Below are 13,551 nucleotides of genomic sequence, written 5' to 3'. Positions count from 1 at the left end.
AAAATCGTCAAAAGATGCATATAAATGGCTAATTAGACCATGGTTAATGTTTCAGTATTACTGTTTCCTCACCAATATCATAACTAAAACGAAAAATTTGCGAATCTGAAACACACTTTTTTCAATTTGTCAATTTACAAAGCGTGTGAAAAAGATCCCTTTAACAAGCTGATAATCCTTTTGATTGATTAATTAAAGAACAATTCTTTAAGATGTTTGTTTTTTACCTAAGATTAGGAAATTCAAGTGAGTTTCTGGACCTTTTTTATTTCAAATTATAATGATCCAAGTTTCTATGATTATATATTTGTGAGATATGAAATAATAATGAATCCAAAGACAGAGATATAATAGTTTAATGGAAACAATATGATATTAGCACTGGGGGGCAAATGTCCCTTCTGAAATAAGCACTGGGGGGCAAAATGTCCAGATGCAAAATGAGCACTGGGGGGCTTATATCCTACCTGTCATTTCTACTGGGGGGCAATTGTCCAAATGTTCATTTTTCATGGGGGGGGTTTTTGTGGGGGGCTTATGTCCTACAATCGTTTATCTTACTCAAACTCACAAGTCAAAAAAGACACAAATGTACATGTCTACTCACTAAATTTCACTTCTCAGACTGTGATGTTCTTAAGAATATGACCATGTTAAGTCACATGCAGCTCTAGACCTTCAAGTGTGAAATGATGAATAAACAGAGGGCCAAGATGGCCCTAGTTCGCTCCTGTGAAAGGAGTCAGTTCATTAATATTTTATCTAATGTTAACAGACCTAGATATTGACCAGACAAACATCCTGGTCAAGTTTCATCATTATTGAACCAAAACTCTGACGTAGGGAGTGTTTTTGTGTTTTTGTTTTGTGATTTGAAATGGTGACCTATATTTTGAGTTGACCCCCCCTTTCCAAACATCAAACTTTGCTTCACAGGATTTTGTATAGTATAATGAAAATTTGGACAATGTAAGAGCAATAATTATGGCATTAATTATGTGATTTTGCTCATCATCAAACTGACTGAGATCTTTCAGCAACTTTGATAAAGAATGCTTGAGAAACGAGAATGCTAGAGTGTTTACAAAAGCAAATGTTTAAGGACGGACAGCAGACAAAGACCATCCTAAAACCTCACCTGACCTGAGCAATCAGGTTGAACTAAAGTGTGTTTTCACCGATCAGAGTCATTTTCCAACTTGTCCAAGAAATCAATAAAACCAATGTATTGACTCACAATGATTAGGCAAACAATTTGACTTCTATATAGTGCCTGATCACAAGGTTTCTCTCTATAAAGTCCATAAGTCACATAAGGAAAACTGCCCCCACCCCCCTGGCAGCCATGTGTTTACTGACCCATTGGCCCATTGCACAACTCAATCTGAGATATATATAAAACAAATCTATTCAACAAGTTTTATGATGATTGGGCAAACAAGTGACGTTCTAGAGTGTTCACAAGCTTTTTTTTTACTATATAAATAAAAGAAACTGCCCCCCCCCCCCGGCGGCCATGTTATTCAACTGACCGGAAACCATTTTCCAACTCAAACTCTTGTATCAAGGAAACAAATCGCCTACTAAATGTAAGGGGTCATGTAACTGACATTTTTTATAAAATTTTTACTTTTTTCCATTTTTGTGTTTATTAAGGTGACTTACCTCAAACTGTTAAAATATAAGTCAACCTTTTTGGTAAAAATAATGTTTTTATCAATTTTTTTTGAAATTGACATACAGTACAAGCCAAGGCGGAACAAACAGATTTCGCGATCTGCTGAGGCAAGGCGAAACGGTATCGATGCCCGCGTCAGCTGTTTGAGTCGCGTAAGTATGCGGCGGCAAGTTGAATTCCCCCGCGAAGCTTCGCATCGGTCCGCCGCGGCATGCCAAGGGCAGCCTCGATCCGCGCAATGACGCAGAGTCGATGGGTACATGTATCATAAAATAAACAATCTTTTTTAAATGATTAGTTGTTAAAAAATTAAAAAGAACATTTATAATAATATGTCAAATCATAATATTTAATGTGCGCGAATTCAAAATAAATAGATAGCATAGTTAATAAAAAAGTGTGCTGTTGTGTTTTTAGCGAGTGCATTCCTGTTTAAAAAACAAATTGTTGTAATCCCTGAAAATTTACAAAAATCGAAGTCATCAAAACAAACAGATAATCAAGGGCATGTATTAATTCATTTCAATAATAATTTATCTTTGTCATTTTTAGAATTGGCTTATAAGCAGTTTAAGTTACTTTGTGTGCGTCTATTAACTGCATCGTTTCATTATTATTTTATATTGAAGTGATATTATGGGCATTTTTCACTGTTGAATTGAACTGAAAAGAATAAACAGGTCAAAAGAGTTAGTGAAAATGTGGTTGCTGACAATTAGCTGCAACTCATCTTGCTACCGGCTGTTTATAAAATTAGATATTTTTTATGACTGGACATTCTTCGAAGCCGAAATGATCCGTAAAACAAAATAGTGTCTTTGTGTCGTTTGAACAAATCTGCACTAAAACTAAATTCACATCGTAAATCAAATACTTTCTGTCGTAAGTTGGGAAAAACGAAAGTACGGTTGATACAAATGCATTACTTTCTCTTTCCTGGATATTGTTTTAGTATGTTGATGCTGCATTCACAAATATAAATGTATCTTAAGTGAAAACAAAAACAATAGAAAACGGTTGCGATAGACACCTATTAACTGTTAGATGACCATTAGAAAACTTTAAATGATCAAGCAGTGTTACAAGGACAACGTAAGTCGGAAGTATAAAATGGCAAAAATCTTTATTACAAATAACTATTGTTATTTGATTGCATAAATCATAACACATTATCAACATACTTTATTTTATATAAATCTAATAATTTCTGTTGTCGGTTGTAAAAGTACCGTTGATATTCAAATACATTATTTTCCTCTTTTCGGGATATTGTTTTAGTATGTTGATGCTGCATTAACAAATATAAGTGTATATAAGTGAAAACACAAACAATAAACAACTGTTGCGATAGGCACCTATAAACTATACGGTGCCCATGATATCACTTTATAACATGAAACTAATAACTATGAAAGTGGCGTAAATCTAGGTTTCTATGCTACACAAATGAACATGTAGATGTATATCTATTCACTTGATCCGCCGCGTATGTATGCGGCGGATTCACTCCGCGAAAGTACGCGAGGTAGATACAGACTCGGCGTCGTTGCGCGGAACGATGCCGAGTGCCGCGGCGATTTGCCGCATGAACACACGATTTGGCTGCCGCGTACTAATAATCTTGTTCGCCTTTGCTGTACTGTAACAAACCCATGTCATTTTCTGAATGAAAAAAGTAGCGTAACTGACATTTTGTTAAATTTTCAGGAGAAGCAAATAAATGTTCTATTAAAATAATAAACATGTTTCCGTATTCAAATTTTCTGATTAGTATTACAATAACACTTAAAAACGAAACAAAACTCCAAATTGATATGTCTTTTTAAAACAATAAAAAATTAAGAAAGGAGCAGTTACCATAATTTTCAACACTGAAATATTTTGAGCGCAAGAAATAACGTAAGTGCTTTTACTGTATTTTGGAGAAGGTCTGAAAATATGCATTCCTGAACAATGCACAAAATGTCAGTAACCCTAGTTATTACATTCAGTAGACGAAATGTTCTGACCAAATTTCATGAAAATTGGGAAAAAAATCTGACATCTAGAGTGTTCACATGTTTTAACTATATACATATAGAGAAAAATGCCCCGCCCACTGGCGGCCATGTTTTTTCACCGATCTGGACCATTTTCGAACTCATCCGACATATAAAAAAAACAATGTTTTGATTAACTTTCATGATGATTGGGCAAAAATTGTGACTTCTCGAGTGTTGACAAGGTTTCTCTATAGCCATATAAGGATAACTGCCCCGCCCACTGGCGGCCATGTTTTTCAATGGACCTGAACCACTTTTGAATTCAACCAACATATCATTAAAACATACATATAGACAAAGTTACATGAAGATTGGGCATTAAATGTGACTTCTACAGTGTTTACAAGTTTTTTCTGTTTTTTTACCTAGTGACCTAGTTTTTTACCCAGCATGACCAAGTTTCAAACTTGATGGAGATATCATTAAGACAAATCTTCTGATCAAGTTTCATGAAGATCGGAAATAAATGTGGCCTCTAGAGTGTTTTTGAACAAATGTGAACGGACGGACGGACGAGGGACAAAGACCAGTCACAAAAGCTCACCTGAGCAATCAGGTGAGCTAAAAACAAGAGCTGTCACCATAGGATGACATATGCCCCCTATAAACGCTTTGATAGAAGTTATAGCATTTTTTCGAAAACCTAAACGCAGATTTTGAAACCTGAATGCGGACCCTAACTTCAAGGTCAAAGTCACAGGGGTCAAAATTTGTGTGCGTATGGAAAGGCCTTGTCCATATACACATGCATACCAAATATGAAGGTTATATCTCAAGGGATATAGAAGTGTTGAGCATTTTTCTAAACCTAAACGCAGATTTTGAAACCTTAACGCGGACCCTATTTCAAGGTCAAGGTCACAGGGGTAAAAAAATTTGTTCGCATGGAAAGGCCTTCATTGCTACGCACTGGTACCAGTGTCACTGTCTGACCAGCTACAAACTAGTACCATTGTCTCAATGTGACATGCTACGCACTGGTACCAGTGTCACCGTCTGACCAGCTACAAACTAGTACCATTGTCTCAGTGTGACATGTTACTCACTGGTACCAGTGTCACCGTCTGACCAGCTACAAACTAGTACCATTGCCTCAGTCTGACATGCTACGAAGTGACACAATTGTTACAGTCTCACATGCTTAATACTGGTATAATTGTAACAGTCTGACAAGCTACATTACTGGTACCATTGCAGCGATTTTTTTTTTTATAAAGTACCGGAAAAATGGCATTTTTCCAGTAAGGAAAAAACTACAAATTTCCCAATTGCTGTCAAAAAATATCCCAATTGAAGAAAACTAAAATAACAATGCAACTGCAACTTTTAACTAGTTTTCTTATGCAGCGTTATGGCTTGAACCTAAGTAAATATAATATTGACAACTTTACAACATTTTATTATCAATTTTAAAGTACACTACGCGACCCGTGATTTTTGCCGCGATTCTCGCATCACCTCAATCGATGCAACGTTACAAATCGCGGTGTTTCCGAGCGACAAAAAAATTTGGGTGATGTCTTGGCGACCGCTGTGCGATGTATCTCGCTGTTGCGCAATCAGCGTGAATCAGCGCAAATCACCGCGTAACGCCGTGATTCCCCATTTAAGCGATTTACGTTGAGGGTTACACTACATTACATGTAACATATATGTATATACTTACATTATACATTGCAATAATAAAGCTTTTGTTGTTGTTGTATACAATGGGCGTATAAGCTTAAATACTCCTGTTCCAACATGAACTTGATGAAGTAATGTCGGAAGCTTTAACAGCTCCAAATTAATATAACAGCGCAGAATGATCATGCAATAATTATTGAACATAACATGTAAACATTATTTAACTAATTGCATTAGCAGAATGTTTATTAACACTTACAATCAATTATATTCCAGGCCTGAATACACTAACACTGTTCAAATTCCATATTGTTGCCATATACATGTAGCGTAGCACTGTGTAAATTGAAAGTTGCATAGTGTTTCGTCATTGGTTGGTTATAAATACCTTGTTTCCCTATACATGGTATTTGATTTAGACGAAACTAATAATTTGGTAATTTACGAGAAATATGATATAAGTTTTCCTTTTAAACTTTGATCTGACCGTGTGTGTTTATTGACGTTATTAATTATGTTTATACTTATTTTTGCATTTCATTAAGAATTATAACGTGTAGCCCTTTTGTTAACAGTGTTTAGCAAAATATTCGCGCCTTAAGGCACGGAAAATTGTTTAAGTAACACTTTCATTTAAAGTTTAAATGTAATCGGTAGAATACTTCTAATTATTTGGACTAGATTATGCTATACTTATTTTCTGTTTCAGGCTCCAATGCGGATAACTCATGTTACTCGCGTTACTTTCCGAGCGTTGTACATACATTCACAATGCTTGATAAGCCCGAAATTGGAAATACATTACTGTTCTATTTTTAAGTACATGTTATTATGATATTGTGTTATATATCATTTTGTTAATACATCATTGTCTATATATTAAAGCCATTAAACATTGTGTTTGTTTTGCTGAAAAAAAACGAGTATATCAACGTAGCACTAAGCATTCGCAAAGTTAAATAAATATGATGATGTATAATGTACATGCATTTCTCTGGGTTTTCACGTCCAAAACAAAAAACCCTCAACATTTGATTATTTATTGTGTACTGTCCAGCGGATGATAGAGTTTATTCTAGTGTCTAATTGGCACTCTTTGTACCTGTTCAAACTGTGAAAAGATGTGACAATCACAGAAACAACAAGATGGCGCTGCCCACAGGTGGTTAGCGTGTGGCTATGATATTAATTAGTGAAAACATCATTTTGAATGATAAATAATCATATTATAACGAAAAATTAACTTTTCTGAAAAAAAATATTTCATTATCAAATATATATATAACAAGGTATGCAACTCAAAATCACCCCATAACGGGGTGCATCACTTTGAACAGCCATATCTTCATCAATTGTGCAGCGATTTTCACGATCTCGGTCTTATTCAACGCAGAAATGAATTTCCTTTCTGGAAATGTATATGTCTTGCAATATTTTTACAAATGCTGGGTCAACTTTTAAGAAATAACACGATACACAACACGCATGACCCAGTTGACAGTGATCATGCTGTCTTTAAGACTGAAATCTTCACGGAGTAAAGGGCAACTTCCCTACAAAGTTCATGTAGTTCGATACCATAATTCAATAAAACGTATGAAAAAACATTATTACCGTTCTTGTCGTTACATTCTGCATCAAGACTAACTGTCCAGCGCCGTTTGAAACCTTTGTTTACATACATTTCAACTAACTGACATTTTAAACATACGAGTGATTTCATTGGTCCAATGCGGAGGTGTGTCTTTACAACTGGAGATTTCATTCATAAAGGATACATGATCACTGTCAACTGGGTCATGCGTGTTGTGTATCGTGTTATTTCTTAAAAGTTGACCCAGCATTTGTAAAAATATTGCAAGACATATACATTTCCAGAAAGGAAATTCATTTCTGCGTTGAATAAGACCGAGATCGTGAAAATCGCTGCACAATTGATGAAGATATGGCTGTTCAAAGCGATGCACCCCGTTATGGGGTGATTTTGAGTTGCATACCTTGTTATATATATATTTGATAGTGAAATATTTTTTTTTCAGAAAAGTTAATTTTTCGTTATAATATGATTATTTATCATTCAAAATGATGTTTTCACTAATTAATATCATAGCCACACGCTAACCACCTGTGGCGCTGCCAATTAAGTGCTATAATGGATCAAAGAGCATTGACAAAAAATTACAGTTTGTATATATTTTTCGGCGTTTACTCAGATGGTCTCTCACAACAAAAAAACTATACACGTCAAGGTATTATGTTTTACTTCTATCAGTAACGATACGGATACGGCGTGTTTGATTTGATACGATTTTAAAAGAAATATCAAATTTTTGGCGATATAACTGTTTTAAAAATACCAAAGAAACATTTAACCGAAATCAACAGAATTCAATGTTCTCTGGGCTACGCAGTTTGTATAAAAAATCAATACTTGCACACTCTTTACCTTGACCTTGTACATTGCCGCATAATTTTCGCGCTCTTTTGTCGGGAAATATACATGATGGCTACATTGGAAGCAATCGTGAACGTTGTGTTAACATTAAAACATCGGAAGAGTGTTTCGGATTATAAATTATTATTCTCATTTGGGAATTTAATGGAACTTTAATTCTTATGGTATAATTGTTTTGAATTGTATATTAATTTGTTACAACGCTTTACGTGTCGAAAAAATGTTTTGATAATATTAGGCATTAATAGCACAATTTCCAGGAGGAAAACGTTTTTTACATGAAGGCGTATGACGCAATAAAACGTTTTTTTGTAAGATTGTATTGCATTCGATCTAAATTTTAATACGCTCGTCCAATGAAAGCTGTGTTCCACAGTATGCACTATACTCTTTACACTTCTGGAAAAATGGCGTAGTCATATAGTTGTGTTAATGAAATTCTCAAACATATTTACCGACATAAATGTTTAGGATTATTTTTCTGAAGTGATGTTGCAATTATGTTTGATTATTTGATAATTGTGAACATTAGAAAAGCGTTATGTATACAGTTATCGATACGATTAGGTTTATATGCATAAATTGGCGAATCATCGATGTCATCGATATCCACTGCTATCACGGCGAATTGCGGCGAATCGCAGCGAATCACCACAACATTGAGGGGATTTAGCGCGAAGATTATCTTGCTCTCGCGCGACGTCGGAGTGACCAGTCACGTGAAATCGCGGTGATTTTCCACCCAAAAAGCAAAATGCCCGCCTTGACTTCACAAATTAGGCAAAAATCACGGGTCGCGTAGTGTATTTGGGAGCAAACGAATCAAATACACAAATTTTCTCAATTTCTGGGTTTTTCTCTCACAATTTTCCAAATTGGACTGGTACCAGTTCTTTTCCCAATGGGTTACAAAAATAACAGCATTGTCTCAGTCTGTATGTACTGGTACAATGGTCACAGTCTGACATGCTAGGTACTGCCATGGTACCATTACATTATAATGTTTGTATTCATTTTCAGGGCAAAACGGTTGCAACTGCACATTCGTTTTGCAATGAAAATAATTTCATTTTTTGTTAACACCCCACTTCAACTTACATACATTTAGATCACTTTCAATGGATTACACAATGATTGAATGATCATCAGCATGTTTCTCAGTATTTAACATTCCTGACAATCCCTCTTAGAGTAATATTTAAGTCTACCTTTAGTTTCAATTAACATCACACACATCAGGGTCTTTTATTTTACTATACATGTATCACTGCTTACACATAGGCTTTTTATATAATATTTAAATGTTTAACACTACCATAAAAGCCCATCATGTAAAAATATATTACGGCAAAACAGTATAGCAAGATGGTAAAAAAATACTACTCTGTGACAGAATGTGTTATTATTTGTTTCAAATTTTGTTTACTTACATTTTTTTTTCATGATGTAAGTTCAAATACTTCTTCAGAATGTGAATCAAACAGAAGAAAGGGAGAACAAACAAATGTTTCTCTAATACAAGTGTATAATACACATATTATAATACGTTTAAACAAAGTAAGCATACTAGTATGACACATGAGGAATTTGAGTTGAAGGCTATGTTACTATTTTGTATTCCAGACTATTGGTATATTTAATATTCTAGTCTGATCGGGATATAGATTAATCCAACCTCATGGCATATTCACATCATTCAGGGATTTGTTACAACATTTTACCATTGGAAATGGTAGTGAGATATATTAGCAACGCAAGTACAAGGGAGACCACTCAAAATTAAAACATTTTACCAAACTTTTACCGCTGGAAGTGAGATATACGAGTACAGCCATTCCAAGGGAGATCACTCAAAATAATAAATGTACAAAACATCTCTGTCTTTAAGACATGAACTAAAGACATGAACATGTCATAAACATGCTTTGATGTTGGTGTTTAATTTATGAAGTTTATGGAACACTCAAAGTAATTTGACAGAGTGAATCAGGTGATAAATACCAGTCTTGATAATTATTTGATAATTGCTGAGAACAACTTGCTATTAATAAATTACAATGTTCAACACAAATTTACAACACACAGTATAACATATGGATTTCTTCTTATTTGGGTTAGAACTGAAAACCCTTGTCCAGTTTATTTAACTTCTTTTATGTGGTTACAAGGAAGATGTCAAAAAATGGTACTTGAAATGACAGGCAACACACATTTGACAGCAGACAATGACTGAACAAAATATCATATATCTAAGAACTTTCACTTCAGTTGAGCATGCAATATTTGATTGGGCTGCATGCCACTGAGGCTGTGACTGGTATTGATATCAATGTAATCTTACCTGACCCGACTTTGCGACCTTACGGCTTGTAATTCTTGACTTGACAACTATTCCAGGAACTGTTACTTCCACTTTAACAGAAGGTTGGTCAGTATAGGGTCAAGTGTTTGGATTGAGTTAAAGTCCCACTGCTCATTATACAACTGTTTCAACCACAATCACTTTTACAATGTATCTCAACAAGAGGGAGGTAAGTACATGTCCAGTGTCTAGGTAGAATTATATTTTTTTATGTAGCCTACTAGACAACTATTCCAACCACAATCACTTCCACCTAGACAGTTTGGATGTCAGTACATGTCCAGTGTCTGACTCCAGTTTTCTGCTGCTTACTAGATAACTATCCCAACCACAGTCACTTCTACCCAGACAGGTGGGGGCTAGTATAGTGTCAAGTGTTTGGCTTGAGTAACAGTTCTGCTGGTCACTATTTAACTGTTCCAACAACAGTCTCGTCTGCATAGACAGGATGGAGTTCCGTAAATGTACAGCGACTGGCTCAAGTTCTATTTCTCTTGCTTGAAATGCTTGGGCTTCTTGGTTGCCAAAGTGCCCTCTGTACATCAACTGTGTATTTGAAACAAAAAAACATAATTAGCTCATTAATTATTTCCCAAAAAGGTAAACACAAGTCTGTGTATACATACTATTAATGCGTTAAAACTTCTTCAGCCACAAAATAACCTATCAGATTCTCAAACCAAGTGTGAAAAACATCTAATTGAAATCAACTTACCAACATTGCTACCTGATTGGTACCCAATATAATTTCACTGTTTTATTAAAGTTTAATTATAATTTAGTATAAAACTGAACTCAAATAAAAATTATCTCAATAAAATGGGTTGCTATGTCTGCTTTACATGGGAAATCATAGATACAGGATGTAGAAGTTTAAATCACAAGTGTAAAATTGTGTTTTTTAGAATGCAAAAAATGATGCTCAATGACAATATTTGTGTTTTGTGTGTTACTTGGCTATTTAAGAGCTCTTTAAATATTACATTTATCAGCTACTGAGGTGTTTTCATGGCTGTATTGGTAGTGAAACAAAATACACCAACTAAATTGATGAGATGTCATCAGGGCATTCTCGTTCTTAATATAAACAAAATCACTCTCTACTTGCTTGGGTGACGTTGTATTGTAGTGAAAATAAGGTCACTTCCAACAGCATTGCTGTTGGGCTAGCTGTTTAGTGACGTGGTTAAAGTGTCAGACTACCACTCTGGAGGTCATGGGTTCAATCCCCGGCTTGAGCTCAGTATTTTCACATTAGTATATTATTATTTCACACATATAATTCACTGCTTGCTTTGGGGACAAAGTATATCATTATGTCACACCAAAGGAGAGTTCTCTGTTGCAATAGGCATTAGGCCATCTGAACTTAAAAATTCTATTCACTGAACATATTTTTTATATAATTGTAACAGTGTTTTTTTTGTCATTCACATTCGGGTCTGGCAAGAAGACCCATTTCCAATGGAAAAAAGTATATATTTTTCCCAAATGGAAGCTAAAAATTCCCAATGGAAGGTTTGCAAAAAAATAAATATTTTTTTTAGATCTTAATATTTTGTTATCTCCCATCCAAGTTCAACCATAGTAAATATAATACTGTACACACTTTTATTCTCAATTTTGAAGCCTATTTTGCAAAACAACAACACCAATTTCCCAATTTTAGTCAAAACGCCGCGAACTTCCCCAATTCAAAGGGGCCTGGGCCTAGTATCACGAACGTTCTCAGCTTTTAAACTCAACTCAGAAGTTGAGATTTGAGTCTGCACTCACCTGAGAATTGAGATCGATGGGGAGCTCCCGAATGAACTCAAAACTCATCTCACTTGAGACCAACTCAACTTGCAGACTCGACTCAAATATTTATTATTTGTTAAAGATGTAAGCATCGTTCCTCAAAAGGAGATTAATTTTAACATTTTTACAGGAGATAGTGTAAATTTCTTTTCGTCTGGGACAATGCCTAGGTCTGATAATTTTTCCGAAAATGAAAGGCTCTGCCTGTTTGAAAAAATTATTAATCAATACGATGAGCTTTACGACCAGCTGAAAAGGCTCAAACGGCAAGGCGATGTAAGCTGAAACGTGGAAATCTATACTTACAGATTTGCGAAGGTAATTAGATAGTCCGTGTGCAAATTATAATAACAAAGTAAACTATTTACTGTGTCTAACATGTGATATACATCTAGATGAAAATGCTTTAAGGCCTTCAAAAATAATGAATGTATGCATTAAATTCAAACATAAATATGTTCAGTTTTCTGCCTCACTGCACTAATTTATGCATGTTAAACCCATCACATGCTACAAACTCATACAACTTAGTAGGAAGACCCAGTTAAAACAACTTACATCACTTAAAATGATATGGTTGCTGAAAATGTATAGTATTCGTCACCTCACAGTTTAATCCATGTTGTTTTCCACTTAAGTGTTATGGTTTTTATTAATTGTTCTGATTCTATTGGAAATATGTATTTATTTAATGCATTTCTGTGGTTTATACTTGTGGTATGACATCATCATTCCAAAAGGAAACTTACTGTAGATTAACAGTTGAAAAAACATTTAAAAAAATGTCATATTTTGGAACATTAAATATTTGTACACATTTTCATTGAAAATACTGTAATTAAATCATAGACTGCTCCATTCGAAAACAAATTAAATTCTCTCATCACCCATGTACTAAAATTTATAATGTACTGGTTAGCTAGTATTTGTCGGACAGCAGTTTTTACCAGACGTTCTATTTATTTTGTGTATTGTAACGCTGAAACACAATTTGCTGAGTTGTTTTCTTGAAGTTGATAGAGCAATGTTTAAAAAAGCTGCATTATAGTTAAACAATTGCAATTGTTACATTTGCTTGTAGATGACAAACCCAGGATGTATCATTTCATATTCATGCAATATTTTTTATTATTTAGAGAGTATTTCAAGAAAAATGCTATATTTAGTCAGAGAAATACTTGTTGACCAGTACTGAAACCAAAAAATATCCTCTAAAATTTTGTAATGACAATATATGAATATAAGTGTCAGAAGTAATTAAGACTGGTGTGGAATGCCAGTATGTAGCCTATGTTTCTTATGGATACATTTTATATAATTTTATTTTACATGTTATTTATGTTATTTGGAATAATTGGTACATGTAATGCCATGCCTGTTGTACACATATAGATATGTGTACTCATATATATACGTGAAATCGATTACACAGTGTACATGCTAACACACCCTAATGACATTCTTATCTCGTTTAGGTGTGATAAACCATTCGCTGCAGTCTCTAAACCGGTCAGGACCGGTTTATTGCACGTCAGACCAAGAATCAAAACTTGTGAACAGCGGATTAAAGACGCATCCGAAAAGACGC

The sequence above is a fragment of the Dreissena polymorpha genome, chromosome 1 (genome assembly GCF_020536995.1).
Source record: "Dreissena polymorpha isolate Duluth1 chromosome 1, UMN_Dpol_1.0, whole genome shotgun sequence".
In the NCBI taxonomy this organism is placed as follows: domain Eukaryota; kingdom Metazoa; phylum Mollusca; class Bivalvia; order Myida; family Dreissenidae; genus Dreissena; species Dreissena polymorpha.
The sequence above is the reverse complement of the archived record's forward strand: the minus strand, read 5'-3'. Positions refer to the sequence as shown.